Here is a 25,029-nt window from a genome sequence, read left to right as displayed (position 1 = left end):
CTTCCAGCCAGAGTTGTCTCGGTTTCTCTCTCTCTCGTATATTCTGGGATGTCAAAGCCAGCTTCCCATTTTGAGGCCTGTTAGGCCAGAAGCCAGCAAGTGGTAGTCGGGGGACAGGCTGGCCTGACGTGAGCCACTTCTAGGTGGCCTGTGCTGGAGCTCCTTGGTGGTCTCACACTAATCTGGCACGTCTGGAGCTCCAAATCACAACGACTGGAAACGTGTCACCCATCAAATTAAACGTCACTGTCAGACTCCTGCACATCAAAGTCCCCTGAAACAAAATCGAAATAATCTGCAAAGGTCAAGTGAGAATTTATAAAAAGTTCAAAAACGGGCAGCGTGACCACAACAGGAAAAGCCGCCATGCCAGCTTACGTTATTGATTTACGTTGTTACGACACGTTTATCTGTTATGAGGGGCTGTGTCCCCAAAGGCACGTCACGTGACATCATCCAGTTAGCAGATGACCTCTCAGATGCTCAGGACTCTCTAATGAACGCAGCAGGTTTTGGGTCACGTGCGGCACGTGGAGGTGTTTTGACGCCGTTGACATCAGCAAGTCTTCTGCCGTAGGTTTGGACTTTCGTCTCCTGGTCTCCTTTTTAACCCCCTTAGCGTTTCGTTTATCGAGACAAACATCTCGGGAAGAACTAAAATGTGTAAGAGGAGCGTGTGAATACTGAAACGTGAAGATGGCGTCAGTAGGAGGGGCCTGTCGAGTGTCTGCTGCCATCCTGATGCAGCACACGTCCATCGTGTGACATGCTTTGAGACCGTCACCTATGCCCAGCCTGACGTCACAGTCGGGACAGTTGATGCCTGTTTCCTTGCGTACTTTTCTTTTCTTTTTTTTGGCAGAACATCAGCGCCTGGTCCACATGATCGACGTGCCCCTTGAGATAGTGACATCCACATTGCGGGCTGAGGGGGCTGTGTCACTGGACTGAATGGATTGGTGGTTTGGCCGTCTGTGTCACTGTCACCGTCTGAGGACCTCTTCGCATTGTCCTCACTAGCGCTTGAGTCAACGAATGGTGGACTTTCAGTTGGCTGACTTTGCAGTTCCTCATTTACATACCGTTGCTCCGCCCCACCTATGAATATTTATGAGTTACTACTCTAGTTACCTTACGTTACTCTAAGTGACCTTAGAGTAGCAAAATGCATCGAAATATTCAGGATGTTTTTGGAGCACAATGTTATTTTGTCCACTAGATGGCAGCAGATTTGTGTCCCAAGGGACATTCAGGCTCTACACTGTAAACGGGTCATTAAATGTCCCAGAATTTCGAGCCCAAGTCACACTCGGTGTTAATGCCAAGGAGGTTAGAGTGCCCCCTTTTGTGCCTGCCAGTGTTCTGTAGTCACAAGTGATCATCATGTGTCCCAATGATAACTCCAAGGGGCAGCATGTCAAACGAAAACCAGCCAGGCACTGAGGGCTGAGCCCTGTGGGACGCCATATTTAATTTCTGCATATGCTGTGTGATAAAAACTCAGGCAGCAGACTGAAAGCAGTTTGGGGTTGGCCACCCCGTGTACCGAAAAATCAGCACAGACCTCCTCACGGGAGCCGAGCTCACAACTGAACTGAAACTGAACAGATTGACACGGCTAAATAAATATGGTGGACCAAAGGAAGGGGTGGAGTCAGGACAGCCACAGCAAGAACTGACGTGACAGGAAGGGGAATTCTGGGTAGCAGAAATGATGTCAACGTGAGTGATGTCAACAGTGGGCGGATCAGTGACAATGTCATTAACAGTCAGGGTTGCAGAGGAGTAAAAGGAGCGAGGATCAGGGGAGGGTGCCAACCCCCGGTCAACTGTCCCCATGCGCCCGTGTATGACAACTTTGAGTTTAGTGATACCCCACAAACAGACAGGAGTCCGCTTGTTTGACCCTCGAGTTGTCCACCTCAGCTTTCTCTCCTTTGTAATGTCCTGTCACTCAATTCACTAATTTATCCCCTCAGCCTTTAATGAAAGTGCCCAGTGGGCAAGCAGTTTTCAAGCAAATCATCCTGTGGGCATCAGCTGAAGTCTTAAAGCAAAATACAAGATGTGACTAAATGTCGAGATCCTGCCAACTACGCTGGTCAATCCTTCAGGCAGCCACCCAGGGGGGTGAAACCTGAGGGTCACCGTTTGTGTCACTCAAGAGGCGCACACTCCATACTTTGAACTTACACCAGGGGGCGCTGCTTTGGTAACTAAGGTAAGAAACAAAGGGCATTAAACATCAAAACTGGCAGAGGGACCCGCACGCCCAGCTGGTAAGGTTGCATTTCCTTTTCGTGTGTTGAGCCTTTGTTGCTTTATTTGGAATTTATTTTTTAAATTTGCATGTTTTGAACTTTTTTTGTGTTCTTTTGTTGGAATCTTCTTGAATTTAATTTAATACAACAATGATTCCTTAATCGCTGAAATCTCCGCACGTTATTGAATTTAATCGTAGTCATCGCTCTACCTTACAAGTTCAATGTGTCCCAGTCAGGGTGGCATCGGGGAGAATATGACTGAGCCAAGCCATGCCAACATCAGGTGCCACAGGTGCCCACAGGGCCTGGCAATGTCATCCCCAGACTGTGACCCAACACTGCAGCTGCGTTTTCATTTGTGTCCACGCGGGCCTTTGCACGTCGCTTATGAAGAACTCTCTGACCAAACTGAAATGACCGAAAATGCACACTGGGCTGGCGCCCTTGAAGGGAGGGTAATGCCGCCAGCCACGGGGTTAATCAGAAAAGTATGGTGACCTATAAGAGACATGAGGTTTGCACGTGTCCTCATCATTCTCGCTGTACGGGGCATTCAGGTGAGCAACTCAACAAGCACCAAGACTCCTCGATGTCCTCCATGTTGGGGTTTGGCGACCGCACAGGGACTGAGATGTTGTGATCAGCAGGATCCAATCAGGGAACTGCTACATCATAGGCACGGACCAATCAGAGTGTGAGTAGGGCCTGCGTTTTCACCCACGTCTTCAAAAGTCTCCGTTTGACGAAGAGCCAAAGTGGAGATGAAGAGAAACGAGTCGGCTGAACGGGACCTGAAACTGAATGTGTGAATCAAGAGGAAAGAAACTGATTGAATGGAAAAAAAAACACACCCAAAAACAAGGAGTGTAGCCAAGCAGACCCCTCCAGAAGCCCCCAAATCCCAAAAGAAATCAATAAACTTTAACCCTAAATTGTCCAAAATGTCACATTTGCTTAATGACCCAGAAATGCAAAGAGAAGACGAGCCTCGAAGACCGTTAGGGGGTCCTTAGAGAAGAACTCGGGTGGTACGTCAGCCTGATTTGAATAAAGAGAAAAGAGATGAACATAAATATCAAAAATGGGGGACGCAGCAAAGCCCCGCCACTTGAGCCAGGGGGTCTCAGCAGCCCCCCTCTCCCTTTTTTCAGGTTCTTTTTGGCCGTGGCTCAGTCAGGGGCCGCTCTGAATATCTTGGGCTGAGGGTCTCTGACCTGCTGAGGCTCTTTATTGGAGTGTTTGGACCTCAGAACGCTTTAGTAGGTGCTTAGGCCTTTATGAATGTTTAGGCCTTAGGAGTTTTAGTGTTTAGGCCTTTGTGACTGCGTAGGCCTCAAGTCCTTATTGGGCGCCCAGGCCTTAGGCCTTTTTGAACTGTTTAGGCCTTAGGAATGTTCTTGACTGCTGTGATAAGAAAAAGAGAATTTCCACAATAGAAAAGAGTCGGGGACCGTCCCCGTATAATGTCCAATGGACAAAATCAACACCAGTGGTCAAAATCGGTGATCAAAATACTTTACAGCACATCACACAGAAGTTTTACTGTTGGCGGCTTTCATACACAGCAAAAATGGTGGACGGATATGAGTGGGCAGGAGATGACATCGAAACAGGCAGACGGATACAACATTGTCATCAAAAGGGGACCAGAATGGGTCATCAATGCTGTCAGAGAATGTCGGAGGTGACCCTTCAGTGGACATCTTGGAACCCGGAAGTAAGGTACGCGTTTGTAGTTTTCTTCTTTTTGGATGAAGAAAGAGAGAGAGAGAGAGGCGTTAGCACCGCAGATTAACCCTTTGTCTAGCGACCTTTCACTCACCTCCGGGCTCGTTGACTGCCTCCTAATCGCTCGTGTGTGACACTGCTTAGGCCTTTTTTGATTGTTTAGGCCTGTTTATGTGTTTAGGTCTGGGCATGAGGTCTTCATTGAGTGCTTAGACCTTGGGCCTTTTTGGAAAGTTTGGGCCTTGGAACATTTTAAAAATGGCAGGCCTTATATGTTTGTGTGAATGTTTAGGCCTCAGATGTTTATCTTAAGTGTTTAGGCCTTCAGCCTTTGTGAGTGCAGAGGCTTTAAGCTTTTATTGAGAGCTTTGACTTTAGGCCTTTAATGAATGTTTAGGCCTTAACCCTGTTAAAGTGCTTAGGTCTTTATTGAATGTGTAGGCCTGAGCACTTTTAGGCCTCACTCCTTTATTGAGTGCCTACGCATTTGGATGCCATTAAGTGTTTAGGCCTTTTCGCCTGTGTAGGCCCATTGATAGAGTGTGCAGGTCTGGGCTCTCTGTGAGTGTTTAGGCCTTTAGCTCTTCTGAGTATTCACTTATGTCTTTGGCCTGCTGCCATAACAGCCCCCCCTTTTTTATTTGCCTGTCAATTTCATCTTCATTAAAATGAAACGTGAACGCCTCCCTCTGCTTGTGTTCGCTTCATTAGCGCTGGTGCTTCACGTGGGCATGAGGTGAAGCTCTGAGCTCAACACTCTTGGGGGGACTGCTTGTGTAGCTCTCTGGGTGCTTGAGGTGAACGTGGGGACTTCCCAGTGACGAGCTGCCCAGGTGTTTGTGTTTGTGTTAGTGTGTGTGACTGTGAGTGTGTGATTGTGTGTGTGTGTGTAAGTGTGTGAGTGAGTGTGTGAGTGAGTGTGTGTGTGTGTGTGTGTGCGTGAGTGTGTGTGCGTGTGTGTGTGAGTGAGTGAGTGTGTAAGTGTGTGTGTGTGTGTGATTGTGTGTGTGCGTGTGTGTGTGTGTGTGTTTGAGTATGTGATTGTGTGTGTCTGTGTGTGTGTGTGAATGTGTGTGCGTGTGTGTGTGAGTATATGATTGTGTGAGTGTGTGTGTTTCCTGTCAGATACTCGACTCCCCTGGGAAACAAGCCGAGCCGCCCAGGGATTTTACAGCAGCAGGTGATCAGATAGCTGAGAACCTCCAGCGTGCCAGAGGCAGAGGGGATGGTGAGGAGGAGGAGGAGAAGATGACGAAGTCACCCGCAGTCTCACACCCAGCGAGAGCTCTCAGCTTACCCTGGAGAACACTGGCGGACTCTGTTTGTGTGGATGGAGCCTGAGGGGCTCGTGGAGGGGGACCACTGTTTTGGGCACTTCATCTTCCTCACATGTGCCTGCCTGTGGCTTACACCATCGTAGGATCTAAGTGAGTGGGGTGGGGGGCGGTGGTCTTCAGGTGTTTCGTATCAAGCAGAGTCGGTTCGCTGGCTGAAACGTTTTCTTGTTTCTTGCGTCTTTTTGTTCATTTTGTTCTCTTTATTCACGTTGTACTTATTTGTCTCAAGGCCACGTTCCTTGTGTTTTGTGGGTGGAGCCTTGAGAGGCGGAGTCGCTGTGACATCACCACCGAGGACCCGCCCCACCCCACCCCACCCCAGCCTCTCTAGTCAGGTGGGCCACTGACGCCTGTGCTGGGGATTCGTCTTTCTTGGACTTTTGTTGCGTCTGTAGTTTCTGATTAGTGGACTGCAGATTTGAACTTCAGTTTCCAGAAGTCATTGTAACTTTGTTGGTGTGACAAATAAAAATAAAAATAAAAATAAAAGTCGTTGTGCTTCTCACGTGAATACAACGCCTCACAGTGTCTGAAGTGCTCGGATCTGTCAGAGGCCTAAAATGTCTCCCTGGTGGTGGTGCTGTTTCTTCAATACCTGTGGTGCCCAGGTGGGCCCGATGAATTCCTGGTGAGGACCCCACTGATGGTGGACATCTTCTTCTGATTTCCAGTTCACTCTTTTCATTGCAGGTTAGGAGTTACTTCTAGAACTCTCTGATGCCCCCTGTACCTTTCACACCTGTGGGCACTTTTGTGTTGCCCCCCTGAGGCCCCCCCCATCCACCTTTTGGACATTTTCTTCTGATTTCTGCTCACTGGGGGGTCTCTCTCTCTCTCTCTCTCTCTCTCTCTCTCTCTCTCCAGTGTGCTCTGCTGCCCCCTGGTGGTGGTGGTGGTGATGGTTCTGTTTTATTCTACCAGGTGCCCCTCTGGGCCCAGTCCTGTGCCAACATATCAGCCCTTCAGACCTGGACTGACCCTCCCAGGAGTTGCACTCGTTCAATAAATCCCTCATCTCGAGGTCCGTCCAGACCCCCCCGCTGACAGGAAGCGCTTTATTAGCTGCTCACATCTCAGGCCCCCAGGACACAGACGAGAAGGGAAGCCAATTCCCTGGCCGTGTCGCCGCTCGTGTTGCGCTTATTACAAGGCCATACGACTGGCCGGCCGGCCGACTGGGAGTTCCCCGCCAAGCCCTGCGAGCGTTTTGAGCCCCCCGATTAGATATGAGCAATAATCAGGGGAGAAAGGTGACAATCGCGCCTGCCACTTTGAATTAGCCGCGTTATGAAGGAATGTCTGCTGCAGGGAAGGCGGCGAATCCAAACAAAAGTGCCGGCGCTCGGCGAGCTTCTCGCTCCTTTCGGGGTTTTGATATTTTTTTTCCTTTCCTTGCCAGTGGGGTTAATTCTTCGGATGTCCTGTCAAGTGTTCGGCTTCACCACAAGTATACTTGTTTATATATGAACAACTGTTTTTTAATAAGCTGCCAAGAAGCGATAATCTTACACTGCATTCCCCCCAGGATTTAATTAGAATGACTTTCCAAACGGCTGACATGTTTATAGGGCATAAGTAAAAAGACAGTTCATAAAACTGTCAATTTCCGGGGAAATTAGAAGAAAAAAAATGCAGCTGCTTAGTGCTTTGATGCTTCAGCTTGAGTGACGATGGCACGAGAAAAGGAAGAATTGAAGAAGAAGAGAAAACAAAGTTGATGGAGAAGGCGTAATGAGAGGTCCACGGGGGCTTGGGGTCCACTGAGAAAGTGAAGGGAGATGACAACTAGCGCAGCAAGCACCATCCTGGAGCCTTAGTGGAGCCTGCATGCCAGCTGACGACACTTCCCCCGAGTGACAGGAAAACATCAGTTTAGGGCGCCGAGGCCGGACCCCCTGGCAAAGGCAAGCGTCTCCTCACGGGAGGTCTTTGAAGCTCGGATCCCGCTGACTACGCCGATCCTGAACCTGGGAGTCGGCCATCCGGGACGTCACCTGAGAGACAACAGCAGACTCCCGGAACGTTCCGCCATCTGAAGGGACTGGGACGATTCCTGTGGTGGTCACGTCTGTATATTTTACACACATTTTTACAGTTTTGGCCGCTGACGTCACCAGCACCATTTTGAGATGAGGAGTGTCGTCAGGTGCTTCAGACTGAAAGGGCCTGGAGACGTGGAAGGTCCGTAGCTTCTCAAAGTGGCCAGGCCTTGAACTCGAGAAGCAGGCTTTTGGCCTGCACAGGCCCAACAAAAAGGATCAAAGGCTTCCACTTCAAAGAATCACCAAACCTCCGGCCGTAATCACATCTTTTATGAATGAAGTTTATCAGCAAAAAATCCCAAAACAAAACGTGAATTAAAAAAGGGCAATGCATAATAAGCAGTGGCAATCCTTTAAAGTCCATCCATCCATCCATTTTCTTACCCGCTGAATCCGAACACAGGGTCACGGGGGTCTGCTGGAGCCAATCCCAGCCAACACAGGGCACAAGGCAGGAACCAATCATGGGCAGGGTGCCAACCCATCGCAGACCTTTAAAGTCCATAAATAAAAAAGAATTAAAGAAAGGACTGAGATGTCAACCCCTAATTTAAGAGAGGGGCTTACAGGGGTCTAGGGGGAGGTCCCAGATAAAGCCCCGCCCCACGAGACACAAAGACAATACATACAGTAAGTGAAGTCATCAAAGAACAAGACAATCGAAATTACAGAACTGAGCCCAACGGACGACAAAAGGAATGAACAGAAACACAATAGGGGCGGGGGGGGGGGGGGGGGGGCAAACACATTCACGAGTTTAACACAAATCACACACTTTACAGATGGCCCACTACACACACATCCCATACCATTCTCAAAGCCCCCTTAATCCGCAGTATTCTGCAGCCAATCCCAGCAAGCATCGGGCACAAGGCAGGAACCACACCCGGACAGGATGCCAGTCCATCTTAACGATAGAACAAAAAATAATTACTGTGTCAGCATCAACGGAGAGAAGACACCAATGGGTGGTCCGGTCAGAGTCTTGGAGACCCCACCCACCCCCCAGACATTGTACAGAAGTGTCTGTGCTGGCTGGCTGACTAGAATGATGACAGAATATTTTCATCCATCAATTCCAAGGCTCCAAGTGTCTTAGGGGTCAGGAGAGCAGTGGCACCAAGTGGGCACAGCAGGACCCCAAGAGGAGGGTCAGTAGTGACTCCCAATTCTTATATTCTTTACACGGCCGAGTCTGTCCAAGTGTGGCCTGCTGTGGTGAGTCCTACAGCGCCCTCTAATGGCCACACTATTTATGGCAGTAGCATGCACTATGAGAGCCAGCCTATCAATAATGTCACTAATGTGTCACTGACAGGCAAACAACACGTCACCACTCATGATGCCCTCCAGTGGCCTTTTAAAATCATCACGTCGTCACCTGCACTGCTGTCTCTTGGTGTCACTAACACTTACAGTTGGGGGGGTGCAGGCTGTATTTCGGACCCTCACAATCTGCTTTGAGCAATTGATTGACAGGCAGGGCGTCTGCTTTCTCCTTCTTGCTTTTTCTAATCTTCACATGAGAAATAACTTGAAGGACACAAAGTTTACTGTGTTTATTGTGTTTGTTTATCTCAGTGTGGCTCTGCTCTGCTGCCAGCCCTCCAACTGGGTCCCAGTATGGTGCTGGTTTTCTTATTTGGGTCTTCAGATTAAAAAGGTTAAGAATCCTGCTTTGTTATACTAACTGTAACATAGTCCTGAACACACGATGTGGGGGGTCTGAAATCTGGGAGCCATAGTGGACTGGTCACTATCTACACCCAGACAGTGGACAGAAGCAATGGGGGGTCAGCTAAATAACACACCAGTGGGGTCTCATCTACAGGACTGCATGCAGTTTAATGAGGAAAAGACAAAGCAGTGCTGGAGAAAGTCCAGAAGGGACAGCAGCACCATGGAGAGCAACTGAGGAGATGAAGAGGTGACATGACTGAGCTGGACACGAGTGGCTAAGAGGACTGATGACATTATATAGCGCCCAAGCCACACTTGAGCTACAGAGTACAACACAGGCAGTGGACAGAAACAATCAGGAAGTCAAGGAGGTCCACGTAACACACAAGAGAGGCCTCACCTGGAGTTCTGTACACAGGTCTTGGTTTTCATATTACAAGAAGGATAAAGAAGCACCAGAGGAAGTCCAGAAAGGGTGGCATCCCAGCTGACTGAGCACCATGGAGAGCAGCTGAGGAGATGATGGTGATTAGTGGGTGACATGACTGAGGGGGACAGAAGTGACTAGAAAGAGCAGCACTTGAGGAAGTCCACAGAAGAGCCGACCATGGAGAGCAACAGCGGAGGAAAGACTAAAAGAGCTGAGCCTTCACTGTTTAAGTAATAGGAGAGAGGAGTGAAGAGGGTCTTAGGTTATATAGCGCCTTGACGTGTACAGTACTAGTCAAGGAGGCCATTCTTAACCTGTATAATACACTAGGGGGGCTTCACCTGCAGTGTTGAGTGCAGGTTTTGGTATTCATATTACAAGAAGGATAAAGAAGCACCAGAGGAAGTCTAGAAAGGGTGGAATCCCAGCTGACTGAGCACCATGGAGAGCAACTGAGGAGATGATGACGATTAAGAGGTGACATGACTGAGGGGGACAGAGATGACTAAGAAGGGCATAATGGAATTTTAGGTTAAATAGCAACCTTGATGTGTGGAGTACAAGCCAAGGGAGGTTATGCCTAAGGTTATGGAATGTACCAGAGATGAAGTCACCTGAAGTACGGTGTACAGTTCTGGTCTCTGTGTTACAAAAGAGACAAAGCAGCACTTGAGGAAGTCCACAGAGGAGCCAACCATGGGGAGCAACTGAGGAGGAAAGACTGGATGAGCTGAGCCCTAACTGTTTAAGTAATAGGAGAGAGGACTGAAGAGGGTCTTAGGTTATATAGCGCCTTGACATGTACAGTACAACACCTGTGTAATACACTAGGCGGGGCTTCACCTGGAGTGTTGTGTGTAGTTGTGGCCTTCAAATTACAATAAAGACACAGCAGCACCTGAGGAAGTCCTTGGGAGACAAACTGAGCTGATTCAGCACCATGGAGAGCAACTGAGGAGAAGAGACTCAAGAAATTGAACTCAATGGAGATGAAGTGACAGAAGCTAAGGATTATGGGATGTTAGGTTTTATAGTGCCTTGACGTGTAGAGGTTATACTGAAGCTACAGTATATAAATGCTAGTGAGGACTCGACTGGAATGCTGTGTCTGTTTTGGTCTCCATATTACAATAATAATAATAATAATAATAATAATAATAATAATAATAATAATAATAATAATAATAATAAAAGATAGAGCAGCACCAGAGGAAGTCCAAGGGAGAGAAACTGGGCTGATTCAGCACCATGGAGAACAACCGGAGAGGAATGCCTGAAGAAGCTGAACCTGAGCAGTAAATGAAGATGAGGAGGTGACCTGACTGAAGTGTCCAAATGATGAAGAGCGCTAGATCCACTCCTATTAATTTAAAATAAACCTCTTGACAAAAACACGCAGACACTGGTGTAAACGTTTTAAAAGCAGATTCCACACAAATGTTTTCTTTACATAGAGAACCAGAGAGTGTAATGTAATGGACAGCAGGACATCAGTGGTCTTCAAGACCCCACTTCATGTTATTTTAGAGAAATTGGGTGAGTAGGACTGGCAGGTATCTGGGGCCACATGGCCTGTCCTTGTCCAAATTGCCCTAATGTTCCTTCTTAGTGCCAGAAAGTGAAAGAGTCAAGATGTCCTCCTTAAAGGATCATACTGGGAATGGGAATAACAGAGAAGAGCAGTGAGGAAGGCACAATTAAATGGAAGATATCCTCACCCTTGTAACTGTTGGTGGCAGGAGGAGATCCCTGCCATGTTGTTGGGCCAGGCAAACCTGTGGCCAGGGTGTTTAAATTGGGTACATGTGGCCCAGATGTGCTTCAGGGGACACCAAAAGTGACCTTAGAAGATGACCTAGGAACAGACTTAAAAGAAGGCACCATCCACTGGCCTGGAGAGCGTGGAGTCAGCAGTGTAGAGGTGGGCCAGGGTCCTCACAGAGAAAGATATAAAAGGCGCTATATAAAATAGGAATGTTCCATGAGAAAGGAGAAGAGGCAGACAACGAACAAAGTAGAAGGCACAACATGTCCAGATGGACCCAAATGGCATTTGCTGAAACCCAAATGCAAGTGAGCCTGCAATTAGCCGAACATTCACCTGTACAGCACCCTCAAGAGACCAGCGATATAAAACAAGCATAGGGTCAGGGGACTTGTGGACGAAGGAGAGGAGGACATCAGGAGCTTCATGACCGGCACTGGCAGTGGGCACACAGGGGCTCTCACCTTCTCATTCTGGATGCTTTGGCCTTATTATTTGAAATCCAGGTGCCATTGAATGAGTGTGCATGTATCTACTATATAGCGCCTTTCATAATAGAAATGGTGTGCGGCTGAAACCCCTGCATCCACTGGATGTTGGATAACCATCTGAGGCCTCTGAATGTAATCATGGCGTGCATGAGGAGCTCATTTTATTTTTCTTCAGCCTCGCTTGTGCACCACAGCAGCAGTGAAGGTAAATGTGCTCAGGGTCCTGGATAAGCGAAGCTAATCCTAACCAGAAGAGGGCGCTCTCAAGTCGTTCCTTTGAATTCTTCAGGCATGAGAAGAGAGTGGAAGGATTAGCAACTCAGCACCCTTGTAACTGCGAGATTGAGACCCCTGTGGGGCTGCCGGCCAGCAGGGGGAGCTCTGGGCAGGCGACCCTAGGGGATTCTACCATAGAAGCTGCCTGCCATGGACCACCGCACATCCCCCCTTAGGCTCGGCCGCCCACGTCAGGCTCACCTGGCAGCCGTCCGCTCCTCTTCTTCGGGGTCGATGGCGTGGCGACCCCGGATGTCGTGTGAGGCGGTGCCCGCCATTTCGCGGCCTCCACTATGAACTTCCAGGAGTCTTCAAAGAGAGAAAGCGAGAAGGCAAAAGAAAAACAACAAGCAAGAAACAAGCCTGAAGCGCCCCGAGCCGTCACCCCGCCTGCTCAGAAATGCCACGGCAGGCCTCGAACGGTTAATCAGTCACTCTTGAATTTTTATATTAAGCATTTCATATTACTTTATTGACTCAACTTTTATGCTCTTCTTCATTTTGACAGTTAAGAATGACCAGGCGGTACTCCTTGAAAATTGGAGGCCATTTGCAGCTGCTCTCTGCTGGGGAAAGTGAATAATGGGGTGCCCTGGAGGAACTGCGGAGGTATCACTCAACAGAAACTTTCTTGTAGGAGAAAAACGGCGTCATTTGATCACGGCGGGCACACAGAAATGTTTGCTTTAATAAAACGCCATATTTCTGCCTTTAATCTCTTGTCATCCGAATATTAACACCCGCTAAACCCCCGTGGCCTACGAGACGCATGGGGAACAACGCCGCGCCAGGGGCGCCCGCCACGCAGCACATGGCACTGGCCCCACCCACTCACCGGGCCCACCTTCAGAACCGGAACGACGGAGCACTGGAGGAGCAAACGAAATCAATGGCAGAATGACTGGCGGGGGTATAGGTATGGGAATATGAGGGTCAGGTGAAAAAATGGAAAAGACCACCAACACTGCGTGAGGAGCCAGGGGGGGTCACAGGTGACAGAGGTGACAGGGCAGAAGACAACAGGCCACCAGAAAGAGTGAGGAACAGCACTGAGCCGCGTTGACTGTCTGCCAGGGTGCTATATAGTGCCTTTCATTCCTATCTGTCTGTCATATACAAATCCATTATACAGTATAGCGCCTTTCAGGTATGAGCACTCGTATCTATAGAACTGGTGATTAAAAAAGGCGACTTTCACATCTGTCTGTTTAGTTATCTGTTATATCATGTGTTTCATTTTTAATTATTATTATTATTGTATAGTGCCTTTCATGTCTATGCACATCTAGTTCTTATCACATATGTCTGTCTGTCTGTTATATAATATCATCTCTCTTCTAATTATACAGCACCAAACATATCGGTTATATAGTGCCTTTCATTTCTAGCTCTCATTAAATAGAGCCTAATATATGGACAGTATATAGTGCCTTCCACACCTATCTATCTATCTATCTATCTATCTATCTATCTATCTATCTATCTATCTATCTATCTATCTATCTATCTATCTATCTATCTATCTATCTATGTATTGAGGGGCAGGGGTGGCACTACCTGAGGCCTTAACTGACTTGGTGAGGACCACTTGCAGGTGTTGTCATGGTGACCTGTCACTTTGTCACCAGGGATGCTCCTGCAGACATCGTGTTCTGTAATTCTGTGAACGTCTGCTTCTTCCATTCTGATGTGCCACTATTCTACCCGCACTCAGCCCTCAGCTGTTCCCTCGTCTTCCACTTGGCGGGCACGTCGCCCCCTGCTGCCTTTAGAGATGTTTGAAGTTATCGCCTTGTGGCTTCTCTTTATAGGAGTGGACTTCTGTTTCCTGGTTGGACTTAATGCTTCATTTTTGGAGGCTCCATCCTCGACAGGCGCTAGTCCAGTGTAGGATTTTGGTCTGCAGCTTCTCTAAGTAGTGACGTGGCCAGGTGATGGTGGGGTTTTTGGTGACGGGGTGGGAGTGATGTCACACATCTTCTGGGCTGCTGTCTTCTATTCAAAAGGTATAAAAGTAAAAAGGGGTTTCAAAATGTCGACTCATTTAAAACGCTGCTGCAAGAAACAAACCGTCTGTGCCAGTAACCCGAGTCCTGGAGTCCTAACGCTGGCTTCCAGGTAAGTTTTAGGCTGATTTCGATAGCCGAGGCCACAGGCTCATCATGACTTACCTGCTGAAGTGCCCATCGTGCTCTCCTTATGGTAGCCTACTAACGATTAACAGAAGCACAGCAGGTGGTCTCACTTTCAGCCATGATGCCTGTAAGAGAGGCAGAGCCTGTGAAATTTGCATAGAGCAGAAGCAGATGTAGCGGGCATACGGGCATGCGGGCGTGCGGGTGTTCAGATTAATAGCTGGTGGTGCCGCACAGTAAGGCAGAGTTAAGTTCAGTTTTTGCGACTCAATGTTTTAATTAACGTTGTCACAGCTGTGTATCTGTGAGGACAGAATGGCCGATGAAGACCCTGTTGGACTTGCGCCACCATCGCCCGTTTAATAAGGAATGCTGATGGTAGCGTTCCCTTTGTGTCGGTGCCCAGAAAGCCTTCCTGATATGCCTGAGTGGGTGTCCTAAGTGGGGATCCTGAGTCGAGTGAGTATCCGACCACTCAATGCCCCCAAACGGTGTACTCCCCTGCCTGCTTGTCCGCCCCCCCCAACTCTGAAAGTCAGACTGAAGACCCCACACCCTGATGTTTCTTAGTCATTTGTATCAAAACACAAACACCTCAGTCATTTGAACCCCCGACTGACCCTCCTCTGTTCCTCTTGGTGCCCCTGCTGTGCTGCCACCTGAGATCAACTGATGGGATGATTCTGTCCTGAGATCTGACCTGTACTATAGAATGGCCAGCAGGGGGCAGGAGGTAGCGTGGAATAAGCAGGAGAGGACTGGCAGGGGGACGACGGGCCCCCCTGTGTTTACTCCCATACATGCTGAGGAGCAATGGAGGGCATGCCAGCCTCTAAATGGGGGCACAGAGCTTCAATGGCGACAGCAAGTGCGGGTGAAGGAAACTCATCTTGGGTTACTGAAACAGCGCCACCTAGCTGGGTGGTCACTTGTTAATGATGAAGAGTCCCAGATAGGAGGACTAGAGCAATACTAATAAGAAGAATATTAATAGATTTTATTTATATAGTGCCTTTCTCATGCCCGCCTCTGGAGTCTTAGCCAGGCTCCGGTGTCTTTTCCATTCTGTTTTTCTTTAAATGTGACGTGAAGTGAAGTGCCTTGTGTTCTATGGGCGGGGCTGCCGTGACATCACTGCCGAGGCACCGCCCCTGACACTGACATTCAGGAGGAGGAGGCGGGGCCAGCAGAGCACCACTTGGCCGTCCCGTTCTGTGAGTTTTGTTTCTTTTGCTGTTGGACGTCTGAGGCGGCGCTGGCCTGGCACTCGCGTTATTCAGCTTTTTAATTTCTTAGCGTATCCTACGTTGAATTAACCCATCGAGTGGAGGGGGGGCTCCTTTCTGTTAGCTTTGGACTCTTTCTATTCTGTTTTTCATTGTTTTTACTTTTGGATGTTTCTTCTTTTAATTCATTTTTGTTTTCTTAGCTTGACTAAGCCATTTGTTTTATGAGCTCAACTTGATTATGTGACAAGCGATTTCTTCAGATAAAATTTAAACAATCTGGACATTTCAGATGTGTATGAAAGACCACTGGGGCAGCCATTATTTTTCTTTGCCCCTGTTCTTCCTCTTTTTTGTTTAGTTCCTTAATGAGCTTTGCTTTGTTTTTGTCCTTCAAGCCAGAGGTTTTTGGTTGTCCTCTCCCTTGAAGGACATTTGTGTTTCTTTGGGACATGTCTAAGTATTTCTGCCCATTTTAGGCCTGCTGTCCCTCCTGTTGTGTCACTGGGCACTGACCCCCCCAGGCTCAGGTCCAAGCCACCCGTGTCGGCACGCCATGTGGCAACAGATGGACATTAAGTGCGGACAACATGATACTCAGCATGTGAAGGTGGGCAGCATGGGCTGGTGGTCCGATCTTCTTCTTGAAAATGGTGACAAGTTAAAGCACAGCCTTAGCAAACATCTGCGTGGTCAGAGAATAGATGACACACAAAAGGCACGAAACATCAGGACATGAAGCCCACCAGTGATGCCAGAGCTCTGAATGAGACGCTCAGCTTAGAGGAAACCCCCCAAGACCCCCAGGAACGGACTGTGGACAGTGAGACCTGCGTGTGGCCGATGAGCTGGAGGAGGACGCTGGCGTGTCACATGTCTGTCTGACTGTCACACTGGACTGAGAGATCTGATTGTGGAGGTGGACTGGAAAAAAGAAGAAAAGAAAAGAAAAGAAAGAAAAGAAAAGAAAAGAAAAGAAAAGACTTAATGCAGGCCTCTGAGGACGGAAATTTCAGGTAGACGAGCATCAAAAGAGACAAACGCTGAGGCCGATGAGCGGCGCTGCCCACCCACACTCACCCGCTCTCGCTGTATTCAGCTCTGCCAGGCAGACGCCATCCGCAGTTCACTTCACGTGTGCAGCGAGCGCCACCTCGAGTGCCAAAGTGGGCTTAAATGAGCGTAAAGGGAACAAAAAAGTAAGACCCCAAAAATGAGGAGCAGAACCCCTGAGTGGCATTAAAACCCAAAGGAAAAAAAAGAAGGAAAAAGAAACAAAAAGACGTCAGCAAGAAGTCGGCGATCAGACAGGAGGAGAGCAGCGGACAGCAGCACAGCGGGGATAATGGAGGGCTGAATAAACAGGAAAGATAGATAGATAGATAGATAGATAGATAGATAGATAGATAGATAGATAGATAGATAGATAGATAGATAGATAGATAGATAGATAGATAGATAGATAGATAGATAGATAGATAGATAGATGAAAGGCACTATATAACAGATAGATAGATAGATAGATAGATAGATAGATAGATAGATAGATAGATAGATAGATAGATAGATAGATAGATAGATAGATAGATAGATAGATAGATGAAAGGTGCTATATAATAGATAGATAGATAGATAGATAGATAGATAGATAGATAGATAGATAGATAGATAGATAGATAGATAGATAGATAGGAAAGGTGCTATATACGATAGATAGATAGATAGATAGATAGATAGATAGATAGATAGATAGATAGATAGATAGATAGATAGATAGATAGATAGATAGATAGATGAAAGGCACTATATAATACATAGATAGATAGATAGATAGATAGATAGATAGATAGATAGATAGATAGATAGATAGATAGATAGATAGATAGATAGATGTCATTCTGTTTTTACTTTGTCACCAGCCTCATAAGTGGCCAAGAGTGACCCCTGCTGGGCCGATGTTGCAGCTCTTCCTTCATTCAGCAGACTTTGGCTAGTTGGTGCAGCATAAGTGAGCTGCGTTTATTATGTGGTCTGCTGTGATGACAAGACAGGGACATGAGGGACACTGGCTTTGTCTTTGACTTTCTTTAAGCCTTGATGCTTACACTCTCTGAGTGACCCAACAGGAGGGCGGTGATATCAGTGTGGCCCCGCCTCTGGCTCCACCCCTTGCAGTACACCAGTATTAAGGAGTGTTGGGGACTGGAAGTGGCTGTCATTTGGAATTGCTTGTTGAACTTATTTTATGGAACTTTTCAAGCTTGCCTTTGATATGAAAGGCACTATATAATAGATTGATAGTTTAATGAAACACTATATAATGGATAGATAGATAGATAGATAGATAGATAGATAGATAGATAGATAGATAGATAGATAGATAGATAGATAGATAGATAGATAGATATGAAAGGTGCTATATTTAGTTAATACACATGAAAGGCACTATATACACTGCCTATCATAATGTCAGTAAGCTCATCCATTTTTGAGACCCCCTCTTCATCCTCCTCTCTGGTGTCCTTGAAATGTTGAGTAGTAGGCCTGTGTCATCCTCCTTGTCCTCTTTTTCTGTCACCTCCTCCTCCTCCTCCTCCTCCCTGTCCCTTCAGTCCTCCAGGACTGTGACCACCAGTTCTGATTTGAGGTCCTGTGTCTTCCCGTCCAGCCTTCCCGTGATTTCCTTCTGTGTCGTCATGCTGGGCTGTGGCTTCATGCTGATTGGTCAGTCGTGCCTACGGTGGGTGGCCCAGTGTGACCTTCTCATGGCCTCTTCATGATTGCTCTAAGCTCTTCTGATGACACTCTCGACTGAGTGGTCCTCGGCTTGAGGGTGACCGAGGTGTTTGGTAGTCATCCTGGCTGGCCGGAGGAGGTCACTAATCGTGTCTCGCTCCCGTGCCGTTGTTCCCACGGAGGTCCTCATTTGATTTGTGACCCCGACTTCAGACGTCCCCCTTGAGCAGATTCAGCTCTGCTGGGAGCGCCTCGGCCTCCTCGATTCTTTTCTTCTTGTTTTTCCGTTTCTTTTTGACGTGATATAGAATGTGTCTTTTCTGGGAATTCCACAATAAAATGACTGTTATTTATCATTACAAACCTCTTTATCATTTAGTCAATAAAAGGCCTCTCACTTTTTTTTTCCTCTTCCCTTTTTCTCTCTCCACTGCGAGCTCCGAGTCAGATATCGGTATTAGTCTGCCGTGGCCCCGAGGCAAGAGATGTCAAAAGCTAAATCATGATCAGCCTTGGCTTTCTGGCTAAATTGTGTATGAAGGCCTCGGGCGAAAAGGTGCACATGCTCATTACTTGAAATAGGAAAGAAGTTTGTGCACACGCCGAGACACATCGGCACACACACACACACACACACACCGCATGGGACTTCAGGAGACCAGGCGGCAGCTGCACCACCAGCCGGACAGACGAGGGGTGGACTCACACCTGCACTCTTAAATGCAAGAAAACGGGACCCCCTCAGGTCGGTCCACAGGACACTGGCACAGCGGACCCCAGACGTGAGTCCATGGGGCAACGACAGATAACAAACACCCAAAATGTGTGTAATAGAGGAGTTATATGGTGAAAGGTGTGGATACATCGATGAAAGGCACTATATAACAAAGAGACAGAAATATAAAAGGGGGCATTTAATAGACAGAGTGATGGAAAAGGCACCATGTAAAAAATGTGTAGAAGATACAGTAGACAGATGAATCAATATGAGAAAACAAAGTGTAAGAAATGAAAAGCACAATATATACTGTAAATATAGACAGACAGACATGAAAGGCACTATATTATATCAGAGACCCTCTAGTGGCTCTGAAGGACCCCAAAAGGGCTGCCTGTTAAGACTACAACACACACACACACACATCAGGTGCAGCCCTCCAAAGTGATACTGCCACCTAGTGTACTGGGAGAACATACTGAGCTGGGGGTAGACCCCATTGGTACCGCCAACCATCAGAACTTGAAATGCCAGTTTATCAATGCCCTTCCTTATAGTTGCATAACAGTGGTACATTTGACCACCCTCACTCAAAGATAATATAAAGAAATAGAAAATGAATATATAGATAACTATAAAAGGCATGATAGATAGATAGATAGATAGATAGATAGATAGATAGATAGATAGATAGATAGATAGATAGATAGATAGATAGATAGATAGATAGATAGATAGATAGATAGATAGATAGATAGATAGATAGATAGATCTGAAAGGCACTGGAAAGGTCAGCTAGTCCTAATCACTAGTCATGGCGCTGGTGCCCCATTGCCCGCTGCTTGCCCATTATGCCAGTAAGGACCCCACACACCTCTGAAGCCAAGCCAGTGGCCCTCTGCACCGCTGCCCAAGTCACTTTCTACCTGTGACATCCTCGTGAGGTGGTTGCCGTCACAGAGACCCTCACTGAGCTCCTCTGTCTGACTCCTCAGGTGGACCACTTTGAGGGGACACAAAGAACATAAAAGTCACCAAATCTGAAGGATGTTGGGTCAGCCTCTGGCGTCCAAGTACCGGATTAAATTTCAGGGCAGGCTGAATAAAATAAAAAGGTAACAGAAATAAAACTTCCACATCCGCGTGCTGTTCCCTGTGACTTTTACTGTTATACATTAAAGTCTTAATAAAATTTTAATATTCAGCATATTTCATACCTACAGTCTTGGAATCTGTAAATCTGAGATGTGACAACAATACTTTTTTTTTTTTTCTGGGTTTTATGCATTACTTGGAGCTTAGTTGAAGTTACTTGTAAGTTTCTTTTTTTATATAGTGCCTTGAACATTTTATAACATACCAGGTACACAATAATGAAAACATTCAGGTCCACACACACGAAACACACAGCAGTTTGAACTGCAGCACCTGGGGACCACAGGACACTCCGAGGACAGTCACAGTGAGTTGGGAGTCTGGACGTCACATCGACATCACCTTCCAGTGGGAGCCACGCCCACCATTGTCTTTATTTCCTTCATTTATTGTTTCTTGCACTCATTGAATGATTTTTTTTTCCCACAAAAGTCTCAAGAAGGCTTTCTGTCATCTCTCATCATTCAAGAAAGGCCAAAAGTGTCAGCGTCCTCTCTGAGGGGCCGCCGTGCTGACATTTGGTGGACTTAATATTGGAAGAGCCGTCGACAGCCATTGCTATTAGCAGCATCTGCCCTGCAGGGGTCACCTGTGAGGCCAGCGAATACGTGAAAGACAAGGATGTCAGTATCTATCTATTATATAGTGCCTTTCACATCTATCTATCTATCTATCTATCTATCTATCTATCTATCTATCTATCTATCTATCTATCTATCTATCTATCTATCTATCTATCTATCTATCTATCTATCTATCTATCTATCTTTCATTTCTATGCCTGTCTTTCTGTTTCTGTAGCTGAGATCTGTTTGATTATTTTATCATTCTTATTAATATTGTCTTATTTTATTATTCTTTTCTTATTTTTGTTATTTTATTGTGTTTATTGGTTAATTTTGTGCCAGGTCTTTAAATGTGCCTCTGTTCCATGTTCTTTGTGGGTGGAGCCACAGGAGGCGGGGCCACCCTGACATCACCACTCTTGATCCCGCCCCATCCCCAGACTATTTAAGGTGGCTGAGAAGGCTCAGAGGTGGGGATCATTCTTTGTTTGAGGAGTTTCTCTTACGGTTGTTGTCTTTGGTGTTGGATTTTCTATTTTTTTGGTTTTGTTTTGTTGTATTTTAAGGCTCTGAGGGTTCTGATCCCTGGACTCTGATTTGGATTTTTGTGCTGTGGATTGCCTTTTAGCAAGTTTGGACCTGCTCATTGTTTTTTGATATTTTCTTAATACATCTTCTTTTCATAAAGATTCTCCACTTGCTCTGTTCATACAAACCAAAGGTTTACGGTTATCCCTCCTCTTGTTTGACTTTTGATGTATCTTTTGAGACATTTCAGGTTTTCTTTAGTGTTATCTTCCCTTTTTTAGAGATGCGAAGCCTGTGATGGTCCCATTGGAGTGAGTCCTGGTCTGGCCGGTGAAGCCCCTTTATGAAGTATTTGTGATTCACGAGCTGTGAGCTGTTGACCGTTTTTCTTGCCTGTTTTTTGCTTCTGCTGGTCATCGCTCAGACGGTTTCTTCTCAGTCAGGTCTCAGTTCTCGTTGTTGCGGAGTTTTCTTGTGTTTGTGTTTTAGCAGAGAATGCCAAGCATGTGCCCGACTGTTGTGTTTGGCCCCGATTGCCCGCTCCCATGATGTCTGCTCAGTCACGATGAGTCTGCGCTTGACGTCTCATAAATTCAATGAACATCGGCGTGTAGACGGGGGGCCGGCGTGTCCCAGGGCTTACAGGGCAGGCGTGTGCTTTGTTTATTTGGGCGACGTGTGTTGCTGGGGATTTTCCTTTGTTGTTGGCGTTGTTTCCTGATTGTTTGGCTGATCTTTCATGGATTTGCTTGATGAACTCCATTAGGCGATTACGTCTTATGATGCAGAGCTCAGAAAAGGCTTCAGGGTCAAAGGCAGACCTGTGAGGCCCATAAACACACGGAGGGCCGGACTCTGAAAAGCCTACAAATCCTAGAAATTTAATCAATCAATCAATCAATCAATAAAACAGAGGCAAAGTTTACCCAAAAAGAGAATTCAAAAGAAAATGAATTTTATCTTCACAAACAATTCCAAACATCCGAAATGAACAAACAGCAAAATGAAAAACAGAACTCAGAAAATCCGAGAGACGTGAGCCAATCAGAGCTCTCCTGAACAGAGGGAGGGGCTTCAGGGGAGTAAGACCTCATCTGTTATTGGTCTATCTATGCCCCTCCCCCCACTCACAAGGTGACAAATCCCCCCCCTGAGAGGCTGAATAACTCGGCGCTGGACCGGCGGTGGGCTCAGAAGTTCAGGTGGGCATTTAAAACGCATCACAAGACGCCATCAGAACTCGCAACGACGTCAGTTGGACTTTGCGTTTTGAACTTAAATGAGAAGGAGGCCAATGACACCCATAAAGGGGGCTAAGACCCTGAAGCCATCCAATACTAGAAACATCAAAAGGCGGGGGGCGGCCCCCCCACAGATGCAGTGTCAGGAGGCCCCGCCCCCTTAGGGTCCACGGGCTGGCCATTAGAGCGCCTTTATTGTGATTGGAGCTCCTTTTTAATTATATTTATATTTTTGCTGATTTTTACATGTTGTGTGTCTCAGGGGGGCTTCTGTTTGAGGTCTGACATTTTGGTGTCAGCTGCTCTCACTTTCAAGTTGGTTTTATTCATTTTAGGAATCAGTGCCATCCTTCTGCACCACCAATATTGCTGTGCATTGACTTGCATTTATAAGAATCATACTAATAATATTTTATGTATATAGCGCCTTTCCCACGTGTGTGTTATGGCAGCTTTTGTTGTTTTTGAAATTTATTTTTCAAAGTCTCGTGTATTTTCTCTTTTATTTCTTTCTGAAATCTTTGAGGTCACTTCAGTTTTTTTTTTCTTTTGTTCTGCGGGGGCTCACTGACTCACCAGAACAAGAAGACCCCCAAACATGATACACCACTGGACGCGTCTGCAAGTCTCATTATTCTAGAGGTTGAGTTTAATGGGGGGTTCCCCCGATTTTTGATCCTCTAGACCCTCATCAGCACATCCCAGGCACTGCGTATTGACTTCCACCACACCAATGAGCATTCAGGGAATGATGTAGAGGGGGTCACCGCTGGCACTCCTGGGAGGTCCGCATCAACGACTGACTTCATGATGGAGGAACTGCAGAAGAAAGGCCGGAGCAGGCTCTTTGTCTTTAGGAGAGGGTGGTCCTTTAAAGTGGGAAGTGACCTTCTTCACATCTTCTGTGACATCAGTGTGATGTGCTTGGCTGGTAACGTCATTTCATAAGCGGACCACCGAATCAACAAGATCATTTCAATGGCATGCTTGGTTATGGGATACACTCGGGACCCCCAAAGGACCCCTGAACAGTGCTGCACATCCTCTCTGTGACACACCGACATGGAGGACTTTCAGTCAATGGCTCAGCCAGCAGAAGTGCGTCAAGAACCACGACGGGGGTCCTTCAGACCAACAGGCAATACGCCAGTATAGCGCCTCACTCTGCCTGGGGCTGTCAAGCCAGAAGTTTCCTTTCCAGTTTTCTTCCTTTTTATTTATTTATTTTGTTTGTTTGTTTTCTTTCTGTTGACAAACAAAATTCTCTCTCTTTTTAGCCAAGTTTTGGAGCATGGCCTATGCAGAACAGGACGCCCTATAATAAAGAGTAACCCCATAGGGGCCTGCAGCAAAACTGACCAGAAGCACTTGACGTTGTGCAGACCACATGAAGCCACCCCCTCTAATGGGGGTCCGAGAGGTCAAAGTTGCTCCTTTTCCCAAAGCCGTTGGTGACGTTGACACGTGGAGTGTCCTCTGATGCTCTTTCTAAGTTGCTGATTGTGAATGTGACTCTCTTTCTGATGTTCGATTACTTCGGCGGTGGTCCTTGCCCCCTCTATGAGCCACTGCTAGAAGGTTACAAATCACCAGCCTCAAACCTGAGCATGCGGCGGATCGTTTCAGACAATTTCAAGGTGGGTGATTGCAGAGTTGACGTTGGTTTGGATTCTCCACTAGCCCTCTATGGCCCTCCCGTCAGATTTCAATGGAGAATACTCGGACTTTAAACATTGAAACTGACGCAGACGTCTGAACGTTTCCAACACGTGGCGCGGCTCTTCTTGTTTCTTCTGTACGTTGAGATCATGAGGTCAAGCAAGACGTCGAGGGCCTTCAGACTTTCCGTTTGTCTCGTCCTCTTTGGCCTTCTGCTCCCTGTGCTTTGTGGGCGGTTCCTCAAGAGGCGGGACTAACCATGACATCACGGCTGCAGAGACCGCCCCCTCAGGGAGTTTCCTGTTTTTTTTTTTGATCTTTTGCATTTCAGTGCATTCACTTCAGGGTGCCCATGTGGCGGCACATTTTTAAATTTCTTTTGGTTTATATAAAATTTCTTTCATTTCCTAAAGAGCCATTGCTGCCTTTTGGTCACAAGCCCGGGTTTTGTTTGTTTTCTCCCTTTTTTTGAACATAAGTATAGTTTTTTTACCTTCCTGTTTTTGGGCCTAGTTAGGCCAAAGCCTCCTGTTGTAGTTGGCAGTCTGCTGGGTTGGGGCCTCCTCTGGGTGGGTCCTGGCCTGCCTGTGGTGGCTCTCTTGGTGGTCCCCAGACCACTTTCGCCGTGTGTGAGACTCCGTTTCATGACCAATGCATTATGGGGGCCGCCGTGTGTTGCTGACATGCCTCTGTGGTGTTTCACGTATGGATTTATGAATATCTTTAATGTGTTTATTTCATTTTGGGGTCACAGAATTCTGTCCTTCATTTATTTTATTTGTTGTTTAATTTGTTGGATTCTTTTGGCCACCATTTTGTTTTTTAAGGATTGCCACCATTTTAGACTCTTGTCGTCCCATGTTGTCAAGGGCGTGTCCTCAGAGTGGGTGTGTCCTCAGAGGTCGTGACCCACAGGTAATCCACATGACGTCTTTAAAGGTGGGCTGGAAGTCCTCCGTGTCCCCCCACTTTTGATGACATTGATTTGTTTTTTGGCTTTTATCCCCTTGTTTGTCTCTTTTGATCTCTTTCTGTCCAACGTCCACCTCGTG

At 46.9% G+C, this 25,029-nt stretch overlaps 1 protein-coding gene across 1 annotated transcript in view; it reads left to right on the top strand.

The window, feature by feature from the left end:
* Positions 1-438: 438 nt before the first annotated feature.
* tmem14ca (transmembrane protein 14Ca) overlaps positions 439-25,029 on the top strand; it is a 1,114,298-nt gene continuing 1,089,707 nt past the window's right edge. The window contains exon 1 of the mRNA XM_051929018.1: positions 439-446. The gene's annotated coding sequence lies outside the window, so the exon portion shown is untranslated. The remainder of the gene's footprint in view (positions 447-25,029) is intronic.

The sequence above is a fragment of the Erpetoichthys calabaricus genome, chromosome 6 (assembly GCF_900747795.2).
Source record: "Erpetoichthys calabaricus chromosome 6, fErpCal1.3, whole genome shotgun sequence".
Lineage (NCBI taxonomy): Eukaryota > Metazoa > Chordata > Cladistia > Polypteriformes > Polypteridae > Erpetoichthys > Erpetoichthys calabaricus.
The sequence above is the reverse complement of the archived record's forward strand: the minus strand, read 5'-3'. Positions and strand labels throughout refer to the sequence as shown.